Genomic DNA, 12,818 nt, shown 5'->3' with positions numbered 1-12,818 from the left:
TTAGACCTTTCTCTGCTAGATTGAAGAGCTGATTATTAAATATTTGTTCCCCATGTAGGTACTGACAAACTGGGATCAAGTCATCCCTTAACTTTCTCTTTGTTAAAAGTTCTAACTCTCGCTCATCCTGGGGTTTAACTAATATTGTGGGAAACCAACACTTAGATAATAAATTTCAGCTCAGACCTTTCTCCCAGGCTTGGCTTAATCTAGGGGTCCTCCCTCAGGGCTACTCAGCCCACACCCTAGATCCTCTCTCCGCAGACTTTTATAGCTGGGTAAAGTTAATGAGCCACCTGCACCAGTGAGTCTGCAGAACCCACTTAACTCTTCCATGGCATGATCAACAAGGTGGATTCCTCTCTCCCCTCCACCTCCACACAGCAGACATTGCTTGCCTCTTCTGTGGGGCTGAGCTTTGGCCCCCAAACTCTGAAAACACTGGCATTATTATGAACACAAATGCACCCGCTCTCACTGCCTGGCTAAGTGATGACTAACAGGGCAGGGATATCATCATAACTTACACCCACTGGGGAAAAGAGAGGAATTTTATGCCATTCACTGGGAGATAGGGGATGAGATCTAGAGAGGGAACATTCCAGCTCTGCCACTGATTCCATGCGTGACCTCAGGTGTGGGATGTCATCACTCTGTGCCTCAGTTTCCCCATCTGTGAAATGGGGATACCAATCCTGCCTGTGTCAATTTAGACTGTGGACTCTTCACAGGGACTGTCCCTCACTATGTATCTGTGCAGCCCCCGGCGCAACAGGGGCTGCTGGGAGCTACTGCAGCATAAATATTAGGAAGGAAGGAACAGGCTTCCTGACAGCAAGATCTATCAGCCTGTGGACCCACCTCCCCCAGGGAAGCCCCACTGTTTGGGGGATTTAAACCTACAGCATGAAGCACGGTCCATGGGGAAGGGTTCCGCACTGGCCCGGGGGGAGATGGGAAGAGATGAGGTCAGAGGACTCCCACCTCCACTGCTAGGAATTCCCAAAGAGTGTGGGTCAGAGCCTGGCATCGAGCAGCTGCCCAGGGGCATACATGGCAGAACTGGGAGGATGGGCACAGCAGAGCGGTGACTGATTTCTACCTCCGACTTTCCAGCCCCCTTTCTCCAGGCTCTGGTCGGGCATCCCCAGCTTGGTCCCTGATCCAGCAAAAGCCTGCCTTCGGAGCATTCACATGGGAGATCAAGCCAAGGGCCTTGGCACTGATCAGGTAGGTGGTACAACAGGACCTCTCAAAAGCTGGGGGGCAGATTTCCACTCTCTCCTTTCCTCACCCCCATGCTCATCTGCTCAGGAGCAGCTCCGAACGCCCGATCCCCTTTGGAACCCAACCAGACAATTTCCCGGGGCAGCACATCCCACCGAATCGCAGCACGTGGACTTGGGACACAATGGCCAAGATCGGTTTTGGGGCTGCCCGACGCCGGGCACCTGAATGCATACGTAGGCCTGGGCTTCAAAGAGGGTGAGTACCCTGCCACAGCGCCGTCTGGCTCCCATGCAGCGCGTCGGCATTCAGACCCCTCTGGAACAGCTTGGGCGACTTGGAATGAAAAGCCAAAATAACGGGATCCGGGTGCACAAGGGGTCAGGAAATATTGGCCAATATTCCATTTGATCTCTTTTGAACCCTCTACCCGTGATGATCCTTTTATCATGTATTTTCCACTGAATGCATCCGATGAAGTGAGCTGTAGCTCACGAAAGCTTATGCTCAAATAAATTGGTTAGTCTCTCAGGTGCCCCAAGTCCTCCTTTTCTTTTTGCGAATACAGACTAACACGGCTGCTGCTCTGAAACCTTTTATCATGGTTATCCTTGGGTTTTGGAAGGAAGCATAGTGTAGTAGCTAGAGATACTGGGTATCTAGTAGACTTGGGTTCTAGTCCCAGCTCTGGGAGAGGTGTGTGATCCTGTGTTTAGGGCAAACTGGGAGTCAGGATTGTGGGACCTATTCCCAGTTCTGGGAGGGGAGTGGTGCTCAGTAGTTAGAGCGGGGAGGGGGTGGGGGGGGAGGCTGGGAGCCAGGACACCTGCGTTCTATTCCCAGCTCTGCCAACAATTCTGTTTGTGACGCGTGGCAAGTCGTAGTTAGCTAAAATAGATGGTTCAGTCTCAAGACAACTGAGGGGGGACCTGATATAAAGAGGATGGTGATCAGTTGTTCTCCATGTCCACTGGAGGTAGGGCAAGAAATAACGGGCTTACTCCGCAACAGGGGAGATTGAGGTGAGATATCAGGACAAACTTTCTAACTCTCCGGGGAGTGAAGCTCTGGAACAGGTGTCCAAGAGAGGTTGTGGGATCCCTGTCACTGGAGGTTTTTAAGAACAGCTGGACAAACACCTGGTCCTGACTCACCACGGGGGGGGGGATGGATTAGACAACCTCTGGAGGATCCTTTCCAGCCTGACATTTATGATTACCATAATATCTGAGCCCCTCACACCCATTAGTGTTGTGATCCTCAAAACTCCCCAGGGAGGCAGGGCTGGGCTCTTCTCCCTATAGTATAGATGGGTAAACTGAGTCACGGAATGACTCAATGACTTGCCCACGTCTGGGGCGGAATTGGGAACTGAACCCAAGTCTCCTGAGTCTCCAGCCTGCCTCGCCGTGCCTCAGTTTCCTCTAGTCATAAAATGGCAAGAAAACCCTTCTTGAGAAAAGTGTTTTGACAGCTCTGATCAAAGGGCTGCTTCTTAGTGACTTTGTGGCTCCTGATGAGCACGGGGGGTGTTTTGTTCGGAAAGGAGGCGAGGAAGGGGAGATGCCCAGTGAGAAAGACAGACAGATGGACCCTGGGATCTGGCCCAGCCCCCAGGTCCCCCAGCAAGAGGCGAGAGCTAATGCCCTAAGACAGACCCTCCGCAGCCTGGCTTTCCACTGCTCAAAGCAGCTAATCATTTCCCCTAGAGGCAGGTGAACTGTGCTCCTTGCAATAAGAGATGTGATGCACTGTATACAAGAAGGAGAAAGGGCACAGACTTTGGGGCTGGGCTTTTCAAAGCTTCAGAGCACCCACAACCACCTTTAAATCAAAGGGAGACAGACATCTCTGAAAATCAGGCCCTGCGGGGTGCTACCCTGGTGGGTAGGAGATTTGAGGCCAATTTAGCCCAGCCCACCGGTCGCTCCTGATCGGTTTTCTGCGAATGCTCCTTTAAGGCTCCATCAGTTGCTTGAGGTGATCAGTCAACTTAGGACACGTGGCCTTGTTGCTGATTGGATGGCAAACTTTTATAAGCCAAGGGGATGGCTCGGATGAGAAAGGTCACTTCCGTCTAGAACCCCTAGGGTGACCAGATAGCAACTGTGAAAAAACGGGACAGGGGGTGAGGGGAAATAGGCACTATATAAGAAAAAGTCCCCCAAAAAGGGACGGTCCCTTTAAAAACAGGACATCTGGTCACCTCAAGAACCCCCATCTGCAGCTTCGCGCTGAGATGGAATTTGGGAGACTTCCACTTTCCATGGAAACACACCACACCAGTTCCTCGCGTACCACCCTGGGTGGAAAAGGAAGAGAGAATGGCCAGCGGTGCTGGGGGCTTTGGTCAGTTGAATACTTCCAATAATCTCTTGCCCTACTGGGCCAGCCGTGATTTTTATTCCTCTTCCTTGGATCCAATGGAAAAGTTTTGCAAGAGTAGCTCCCAGTTTTAAGGGCCCCGGTTATTGGGTGCTCCATTTGCGGCCCCTGCAGCCAGATTTCCTTTGGTGCTGAGAGCACTCAGCAACTCTGAAACATCTGATCTCCACGTGGGCATCCAACAACCGGCACCCCCAACGCCAACAGCCGCGTATGAAACTTTGGCCCTATACATTTCTGAGATCTACCCACCTATGGCACGTAGACAGCTCTGACCACCAGAACGTCCAGGTGCAGAAAAGACTTTGCGGGGAGGTGGAGCCCATAACATATTTCACTAGTTGCCATGTCCCACACCAGCTGCAACGGCCTTTCTGAGACGAGAAGACAAGGACATCCCGTGGACTTCTGTGACAGCACAGTACTCCGGGGCCATTGTTGGGTTCCACCTCCTTGCCAGAGCAGGGCTGTTCCCTACTCCGCATTAGCCAGGGCTTTGGCCAGTTCGACACGTCTGAAGAGCCTGAAATGGTCTCCGACGTCTGATTGCATCCCGACTTCACTGAGACTCTGCAGGAATCAGAGAGACCTTCGGCCTGTTTTCCAGAGGGGCCTGCAGCTCCCATTTGATCTCGTGGTGGGGGGCTCAGCACCCCCTAAGATCAGGCTCTCCATCTTTCAATGAGCTGTCCATAAGGGGAAGTAGGGCCTTTTCCAGGAGAGCTTGACAACAAGGGATAATACAGGAGACGGCCTTCTCTATCAGCGTTATCTACCCACCAGCACTGCTGATGGGCTCACCAGCCTATTGGACCGTATCCCTCTCTTTATGCTCCAGTACCTCCTAGGGTTCCTTCTCCGCTCTGCCATCTTTCGGGGAAACAGGAAGACAATTTCCTCTCTGGGCTGGTTATGCCACCGTTGCTCACTTGGGGCCGTCTTGCGCCTTCCTTCAAAGCAGACGACACTAGCTCGCCATCGGCGCTGGGATACCAGGCTAGATGGGCCCCTGCTCTGATCCGGTCTGGCAAGTCTCAGCACTGTGGACCCGGAGCGGGTGAAGCAGATTGGGGAATGAGGCGGTAGCTCCGGACTGAAGAAGGCACGGAGCTTTACAATCCCTATGGGTTTGGCAGAGGGGGAGAAAGGTTTGCCTCTCCCCACACTGAGGCATCCCTAAAAGCCTGACCAAACGGGGGCGTATCTGAGCTGACTTCATCTAAAAACTGGCCACCTCCCCACCTGGGGGAAACCCAACAAAGTCAATGGAATGAGGCCAATTGACACCAGCTGGGGATCTGGCTCAGCACCCCTTAATTTCTGCTTCCGTGAGTCCTCTCTGGGTCGAATCCCTGCCACCCTGCACCTTGGGGAGCCATTTACACCTGTGTAAAGGCACCAGTCGGCTCCAGTCGCATCTGACACCCCCTGTGCACATCGCAAGGTGCCAGGAGGAGTCAGGCCCGCTTTCAACTCCGGATCGGCTTCAGCTGATGGAACCATGCTGTAGGTATCCTGGGCTGAACCCGGGCGCGCTAGTTCTGAAGACATAAACCTTCACAGCTTGAGCTGATGGACGCAGCTCTTTGCCAGGGCCGCAGCAGGCTCAGCTGTTGCGTGGGGCCCAGCCATCGCTAGAGGGGGACAGAGTTCCACACGGACCGGGGTTGGGTTATCCTACCCCTTGTGATCAGTGGATGCTGATGGTGGGACACTCGATTGAAACTAACCCCTGTCTAGCACGGAGGGAAGGGACCCATCCCCTCCCCGTTCTCCTGCCTCCACCAACCCTGCGGGTCACCCTCTGCCTCTGTTCCCACTGGGCAAGGGGATTTAAAAGAAGCATGCTCCAGAGCCATCTGGATTCTGTCAGCCCCTCTCACCCCTTTCATCCTGGGTATGGAGCCCGTCCTGCATTCCCTGCCCAGTGACCACCTCGCGGCTGTGGGCAGAGCTCCGTCCATCCCTGCTGAGTCGCTGGCATTCAGTCCCAGCAGGGCTGGGCTGGCAGAGAGCTGGGGCACCGGAAGAGGTGCAGGGCAGATGCACCCTTGGGTGGGGCGCTGCTGGCTTCTCTGCCGCCTGGCTGCTAGGGGAGAAGGTTTCGGGGGGGGGTCCTCTGGATCCGCAACATGGCTGAAAGCACGCTGGGTGAATGATGTCATTCAGAGATCGTCGATCGCAAGGCCAGAAGGGCCCACTCTGATCATCTGTACAGCACAGGCCAGACAACGGCCCCAAATCATTCCTAGGGCAGAGCTTTTAGCAAAACATCCCAGCTTGATTTCAAAGCCGCCAGCGACGGAGAATCCACCCTGACCCTGGGGAAACTGGACAAGAGATGCACGTGATGCTGGCAGCTTTGTCGGGGGAAGAGCCCTGAGCGGAGGTGACAGCAGCTATGTGTCCCCTCCACAAAGCACCATTTACACCTGTGATCCGGGGATGCTCCCACATTCCCAGGCAATGGCCATTTTTCTACCTGTCTCCCCGGGATGCAGCTTCATCCTCACCCATCCCCAGGATCCTGAGATTAGAGTGAAACGCAGCCCCGCCGGGTCTGCTTCCTGGACCGCCGGCGTTCTGCAAAGCTCACCTGTAGAGAAGGAGGCTCATGCTTCCCCGCGGGTTGGGAGGACAAATATGCCGCAGGCTGTGAAGTGCTTTGAGATCTGCTGAGGAAAAGCGCGAGACAGGAGGCAGGCGGTGTGAATTCTTCTTGCAGTACAGGGCCGGCAAGGCAATCCGCCTTGGAAGCTTTGGGGCAGCCGCGCCCCGCGTGCAGAGAGCCTGTCACACCCAGGCAGTGTTGAGCGCTGGGGATCTGTCCTTCGTGCTGGGTAGGGGTTAGTGTCAATCGAGACTCCCACCAGCACCCACTTCACCAGGGATCAGCCGGCCAGGGATCACCAGGGGTCGGGGAACTCGTTGCCGGTCACTGCCGAGGGCAATCCCAGGCATGCCTGGCTGATGCACGGATGGCTTCCTCCTCATCGTACCCCAGCGCCATGGACGCTCCTGTGCCCAGCTCCTCCGCCCAGCCGTTCCGTCGCCATGTGCAGCCAGAGCCTCCGCCAGTGCCTAGCTCCAGTGGTTTCAGGAGCATGACACCGATTTACAACATCTGTGGGCACTGGGCCGCAGCTCAAATCTGGTGCCCTTCCTAGCCCTGTCCAGGCGCCCAGGCCCTGCTCTTAAACAGCTCACAATCAGACCGGTTTACCACCATCTAGCCAGGGAGGCTAGACCTGCTCTGACCTGGACCAGGAAACTGAGTCACACTGGCATAGGGGTGCCCGGTCAGTTGCAGGCCCAATGGAGATGGGGCCTCAGGACACACCACACCCCAGCTTAGCAGGGATGTTTGGGGGCAGGGATGGGGGTGGGGGGTGGGAGGAGTTTGCAATGCAGCATGAGTTTGTTTTTCCCACACGTGCCACCCTCACCCCGGTGCGGGGGTGAAGGGCTGTTGGATTTGCCAGGCTGGATCAGTCTGTTCACTCTGGTAGTGTCTGCTCCAGAGGAATCACCAGCCTGGATCAGAGCCAAGGCCCATCTAGCCCAGTATCCCGTCTGACAGTGCCCAGCTGCGGGGCAATTTGCTCCCCACCCCATCCTGGGGTCGAATAGTTAGAGACTGGCTTGAGCCCTGAAACAGGAGGTTTAGGAGAGAAGGCGGCGGGGGCCAGTCCCCTTCCTGACTCTCTGTGGCCTTCAGCCCTGAAGCATCAGATTTACTCAGCGGCTCCTGACTTAACAAGCATCATCATTCTCAGAGCCAACCAGCCGCAAGCTCTGACTCCACGAAGGGGAATCGCTCTGGCTGGCTGATCCCTTGGGGGTTGTGGACCCGCTGAGCCCTGGTAAGTTTCTAACAACGATACCATGCACCTTCCCTCTCAAAGCACTTTGCAAAAGATGGGCAAGCTCCATTTCACGGAGGGGGGAAACTGAGGCACAGAGCTGGGCAGTGACATGTGCAACATCACACCGGGGGCCTGTTGCAAAGCCAAGCTTTGAATCCAAGATTCCTGACTGCTATTTCCCCTGCTCTAACCACTAGACACCACTCCCTTGCCAGAGCTGGGGATGGAACCCTGGAGTCCTGGCTCCCAGCTCTCACCACAAAACCCCACTGCCTTCCCAGAGCTGGGGATAGAACCCAGGAGTCCTGGCTCCCAGCCCCCCTGCTCTACCCACTAGACCCCACTCCCATCCTGTTGTAAAAGATTCTAAGAGGTAAGGCTAGCGTGCAGCTTTCCATGGGCCAGGCCGTGCGTGCCACTGGTACAAAGCACGTCGTACCCCTGTTTTGTGGCTGTCGCAGAGGTGACACAGCCTGCTGCCTGCAAAGGGGGTCGCTCCCTCCCAGGCAACAGGGAAGCTGTTTCTCGTTGGCTGGGTTCTCTCCCCGTTGGTGACTGAAGAGGAAAGGAAACAGGATGCGGCTGCTCCTGCTGCCTCATTGGGATTTCACGGAGCCACACCCAGGAGGTCCAAAGGGAGATGTGGGGGGGGGGGGGCGGGGGTGTTGTTATTGGGTCTGTCATTGAGTGTCATCAGTTTCACAGCGAAACTCACCAGCTCCGGGCAAATCTTCCACTGGTTCCACCGCAGCTAAACCCATTAATCAAAAGGGTCACCTGCACTTCTAACCACTAGGCCCCACTCCTTTCTCAGAGCAGGGCATAGAACCCAGGCGTCCTGATTCCCAGCCCCCGCCCTGCTCTAATCACTAGATTCCCCCTCCCTTCCCAGAGCTGGGGATAGAACCCAGGTGTCCTGACTCCCAGCCCCCCCTGCTCTAACCACTAGACCCCACTCTGTTCCCAGAGCTGGGGATAGAACCCAGGAGTCCTGACTCCCAGCCCCCCGGCTCTAACCACTAGACCCCACTCCCCTCCCTGAGCCAGGGCTAGAACCCAGCCCCCCTGCTCTAACCACTAGACCCCATGCCCCTGTTAAATCCAGTTGTAGAACCATAGCTGCTGCCTCTTGCTCTAGACGTCAAACCACACTGTCTCCCTGCGCTCTCAGGTCGAGCGACAAACATTTTGGGCCATCCTAGATAAGAGCCCCGGAGTCCCCGATTCCCTCACTCCTGTTCCTTAACCTCTAGCCAATGCTGCCGCTTTGGCCCTTGTGGTCTGATACCTAAACCCCAGGCATAAGATTTTGTTAAGCGTCCAGAACTTTTTTTTTTAACTGCCTTTTGGATTTTCCTGCAACATTTTCCTGCCCTTAGTTTTAAATGATTAAAAATAAACGAGCAAGCAAAAAAACCAACAAACTTTCCTAGCCACACACTGCAGAAACAGAACAACCCCCCTCCCCAGGGGCTTTCCAATCAAACCGAACCCTGCACTAGGCAGACAAGAAAGAGAGTCTTTTTGGGGACGGGCGCTAGTCCAGCTCCTGGACTACTAACCAACGTTTTAAGTAGCCACCTCTCTCACCCCACACCATGCAAATCTAGAGCTTGGTATTTATTTACGGGGGTGGTGGGTGGCGGGGGATGCCTTGCCCAGTGCTGAGATGCAGCCATTTCCAGCGTGGGGCGGCGGGTGGGTGGGGTGCAGCAGCTGTTTATACAGGGAGCCCTCACCCAGGGATGAGATGCAGCCACCTCTGGGGTGAACAAGTCCGCTGTTTAACAGCACACAGCAATACTCCGCCGCAGCTTAGGGGAGAGAGCGAACTCAAATACTCCTGTATCCAGCTGAAATGGCAGAGGATGGGGGGAAGCAGAATGGAATGACCGGTGCGGGATCTAGACACAAGCAGACACGTGGAGGCACGTGCAGACACATGGACGACTCCCCTCCACCTCGGCCTCATGGGTCAGTTATGCCAGCCAAAGGCTGGGCTCACTTTCTCACCTGCACCGGCCTCCTTTACTGTGCCCTGGTAGGGTCATGCTTGAGCCAGGCACACAAAACGGATACGGAGCTCAAATCAATCCCGTAGGACCATCGCAGGGACTTGGAAAGCGACTGCCACATTGTCACCATGCTGCCCTCGTGGGAATTTCATGCCCTTCGGGGAAGCAAGAGAGACCAAACCAGGGGCATGTCCAAGACCCCGACTGCAGGGACGCATTGCACCACCCAGCAGGCAGAAATCCAGAAGGAGCTCTGCCGCTGAAAATCCCTTACGGCAGGGAATGCCGAGCGCACGACTCCTCCAGAACAATTCCTCCCCGGCACGGAGCTCGCATGAAAATACCGGCAGAGCAAGAGCTGGGCTGGCAGAGATTGGTGTCGGTCACAGAATCACAGAAATGGCTGGAAAGGATCTGGTGAGGTCATCAAGCCCAGCTCCCTGCGCTGAGGCTGGACCAAGTAACCCTAGACTAGGGTGAGCAGATGTCCCGTTTTTAAAGGGACAGTCCTGGGTTTTGGGACTTTTTCTTATCTAGGCACCTATTACCTCCCACCCCCTGTCCTGTTTTTTCACAGTAGCTATCTGGTCACCCTACCCTAGACCAGCCCTGACCGGGGTTTGTCCAGCCTAGGGTGACCAGATGTCCCGATTTTAAAGGGACAGTCATGATTTTTGGGTCTTTTTTTTATATAGGCTCCTTACCCCCCACACCCTGTCCTAATTTTTCACATTTGCTGTCTGGTGGCCCTAGTCCAGCCTGTTCTGAAAAATCTCCAGTGACGGGGATCCCACAACCCCTCTGGGGAGCCTGTTCCAGAGCTTCACTCCCCGGAGAGTTGGAAAGTTTGTCCAAAAATATCTCACCTCCATCTTCGTCGCCGCAGATTACGCCCATTATGACTTGTCCTGCCTCCATTGGACATGGAGCACAATGGGTCCCCGTCCTCTTTCTAAGAGCCCTTAATGTATTTGAAGACTGTTCTCAGGTCCCCACTCAGTCTGCTTTGCTCCAGCAGACTAAATGTGCCCAGTTTTGTTAACCTCTCTCCTAGGCCACATTTGCTAAACCTTGGATCCTTTTTGTTGCTCTCCTCTGGGCTCTCTCCAATTTGCCCACGTCTCTTCTAAAGCCCAGGATGGACCAAGCGGAAGCTGAGGGACGCCCCCGGATGTGAACGTGGAGAGCCCAGGTGGACACTTGAGCGAGGCCTGATGCCGTGCTCCGGGTCAATGCCCCGTCCCCCGCGAGGAACAATTCGCGTAAGCGACGCCCCCCAGGGTTGGGGCTGCGGTTTTGGGGCACCAGGTTCTGACGACGACCTCCTTTATGCTAGTGTCACGGGAGAACCTCCCCCGCCGTTGTGCTTCAGACATGACTGCTTGGGCCCAGCATGCCCACTTTAGGGATCCATTATTAGCCCCCCCCAAAGCCAGTGGGGTGCAGATCCTGCCTAGGGTGGAATTGGGGGAGGGGGACCCCCATGTTGCAGATCCCTTCTCCAAGCGAGAGACAGAGGCTGCCGCTGTGCTGCTTCCCCTGAGCCCCAGCCGGGGGGTGGTTTGTGGGAGGGTTTGCCAGGGCTGTGCCTGGCATGTGATGCCAGACCGGGTGCAGACCGGGCAGCGTGGTGCTCAGCCGGAGCTGGCAGCTGCAGAGGGCACCGCCTCCGCCCCACACCGTGCACCCTGGCATGACACCGACGGAGAGAAAGGAGCAGCTCAGCAAAGAAAAGGGAAGCACTTTGCCTCTGCCCATCTGCCGAGCATCCCTCCCGAATCCAACATGGTCCTCGCCCACGACTACGACTGCATCTCTCCCTGTGCCCACCCACGCACACGCCCCTGCGCCCTTGCCAATGCCCATATGGCCCCCCAGCCAACACTCAGGCCTGCCCCAGCACCCCACATTCATCACACACGTGCATGGACGTTTTGGCAGATATTTCTACAAGCCACACACGTGCCTCGGTTTACCTGCGCACTACGTAACTTGCTGCTATCCACCAAGTCTATGGCTGCGCTGGAGCTGCAGGTGTCATTTGCCTGCTTGAGGAGATGTACCTGTGCTAAAAAATAAAGCTGCAGTGGGGAGAGGGTGCAGCCCTGAGTACGTACCCGTCCAAGACGCTAGCTATGTACCCGGAGTGGCCAGCCCTTCCTGTCGGCACGGCTACACTGTATTTTTAGCACGGGTATGTCTCCTCAAGCTGAAAGATACACCTCCCACTCCAAGTATCGATATACCCGATGGATCAATGAACTGAAGGCACTGCCTTGATGGCCAGGGCATGGCCCAGACCCTGTGAATCTGTGATGACTGGTGGCAGCGGTGGGATGCTGAACCCCACAGGAGTATTTCATGACAAGCGACGTGCAGCAGTAAAAACAAGGTGGGTCAAAGGAAACGCCAGGAACGATGGTGTCTAAGCCTAGGAGAGGGTTCTCGGGCTGTGCAGAGAGATGGGGTCAGACACTGGAAAGTTAAACAAGGCGCTGCTGGTGGAATGGCTACAGAAAGATTGGGCCAGGAACCAGGGTCCAGACCCAGGATGACAGCAGGGGATCTTCATGGGCCGACTCCCTGCCTTAAGAGTTGGGGGAGCACAGGATGCAAAGGGCTATGAATGGAGGAACAGGGGCTGCAGTTCAAAAGCCAGAAACTAGCAAAAGCCACGAGGAAAGACGACAGACATATGGCCTGGGCACGGAGGAGAAGCAGGGAGTGACCACAGCTTGTTCTCTCTGCCGGGGCGTCAATGTTAAATTATTGCTCCCCTGCACAGAGGGAGATGATGCAAAAGGTTGGTGAGCTGAACCCAATTCCCCCTGGCTGCTCAGTCTCACTCGCTTACAGGGCCCCAGAGACATTGGGCCTGTCTACACTGCGATTAAAACCCCGTGGCTGGCCCAGGACAGCTGACTCGGACTATGGGGCTGTTTCACTGCAGGGTAGATATTCGGATTCAGGTTGGAGCCTGGGCTGTAGGACCCTGCGAGGCGGGAGGGTCCCAGAGCTCGGGGAAAAGGAGTTCCGGAGAGCTGGCGGGTTTTTAAAGAGACATTCTTAAGGACGCAAGAGCAAACTATTCCAATGCATGGGAAAGATAGACACCACCTGGCTTAACCAGGAGATCTTCGACGACCTGAAACTCCGAAAAGAGTCCTACCAAAACAAAACTAGGTGAAATGACGAAGGATGACTAGGAAAAACCAACACGAGCATTCGGGGAGAAAATTACAAAGCCCAAACCTCAATTCTGAGGTGTGTCCACCTGACCTCAGAATATGGGGAGTGGATCAGGGGCTGCTTGGCAGATGAGTTT

The 12,818-nt window shown here is 55.3% G+C and overlaps 1 protein-coding gene across 1 annotated transcript in view; it reads right to left on the bottom strand.

The window, feature by feature from the left end:
* DLL3 (delta like canonical Notch ligand 3) overlaps positions 1–12,818 on the bottom strand; it is a 263,951-nt gene that overhangs the window by 39,800 nt on the left and 211,333 nt on the right. The window lies entirely within an intron of this gene.

Source organism: Natator depressus, chromosome 23 (assembly GCF_965152275.1).
Source record: "Natator depressus isolate rNatDep1 chromosome 23, rNatDep2.hap1, whole genome shotgun sequence".
Lineage (NCBI taxonomy): Eukaryota > Metazoa > Chordata > Testudines > Cheloniidae > Natator > Natator depressus.
The sequence above is the reverse complement of the archived record's forward strand: the minus strand, read 5'-3'. Positions and strand labels throughout refer to the sequence as shown.